We start from the raw sequence: 1034 nt of genomic DNA, 5'->3' as shown, positions 1-1034 counted from the left end.
TCTGTCTGTCTGTCTGTCTGTCTGTCTGTCTGTCTGTCTCGTCTTTATCCATCTATATATGCCTCTCTCTTTACCAAAAAAAGAAAGAATAAAGAACATTTACAATAGTATTTGTAACAAAAAGGGTGCGGGGTTTATACAGAAATAGAAAGGCGCCTATTTTTCTGCCAATACGAGATGTTGTGCTTTTTTAAAAATTCTCAGGCAATCCACGACTTGGAGACCCGTCTGATGGGTGTCCCCAACTTCTCCGACTACTGTAAAGAGGACATATCCACGCCGGCCCAGGACTGTGTCAAACCCACGTCACTCATCAGGTACACAGCACATCGCCACCTCACAAATTACTAAAAGGTTATACTTTCCCCTTTAAGTTTTGAGGATAGAGCTCCCTTTAGAATTGGTGATTTTGGAGCGAATTTGGAAATTTTGATCTTTTGCTGGTCCAAATTCCAGTTCTGTAAAGGTTTTAAAAATATAATTAACTAGGTTATTTCGACTTTTATTTTTAACTGTTTGTGCTCCTGGTCCCTCATTAACAGCCAACATTGCGCATCACAATGAGACTACTACCCGTCAGTTTTAGTTTAAATAAGAGTTTTACGGCACTTGCAACACAAATAGATCCCATTATAAGCGCCCAAGATTAAGGGTGTTGATGGAGAGTAACATACAAAAAAAGAAAGAGGAGAAATAAGGACGATAGATGTTTGATATGAAAGAGTGAGTAAACCCCGCCAGAGTACCCGCCAACCACCCACTACTACATATCAAAAGAGGAAGACATTACGTATCTCAAACGCAGACTTAGCTACATTCGATCCTTCTCTGAAGACCACCCGTCCAAAACAATCAACTGCTCAAACAAACACTCCCCACTTCTCCCCTTGCATGTTTTCTATAATTATAATGACACCGCCTTAGAAGTTCACCTACCTAAGACAACCACATTTCTCCTCGACAATGAGCAACCGTTCCGGACAACAGTGATTGTACTGTGTTACCTATTACCTACCCACTATTCCCCCCCCACC

Source organism: Aplysia californica, unplaced genomic scaffold (genome assembly GCF_000002075.1).
Source record: "Aplysia californica isolate F4 #8 unplaced genomic scaffold, AplCal3.0 scaffold01248, whole genome shotgun sequence".
NCBI lineage: Eukaryota > Metazoa > Mollusca > Gastropoda > Aplysiida > Aplysiidae > Aplysia > Aplysia californica.
The sequence above is the reverse complement of the archived record's forward strand: the minus strand, read 5'-3'. Positions refer to the sequence as shown.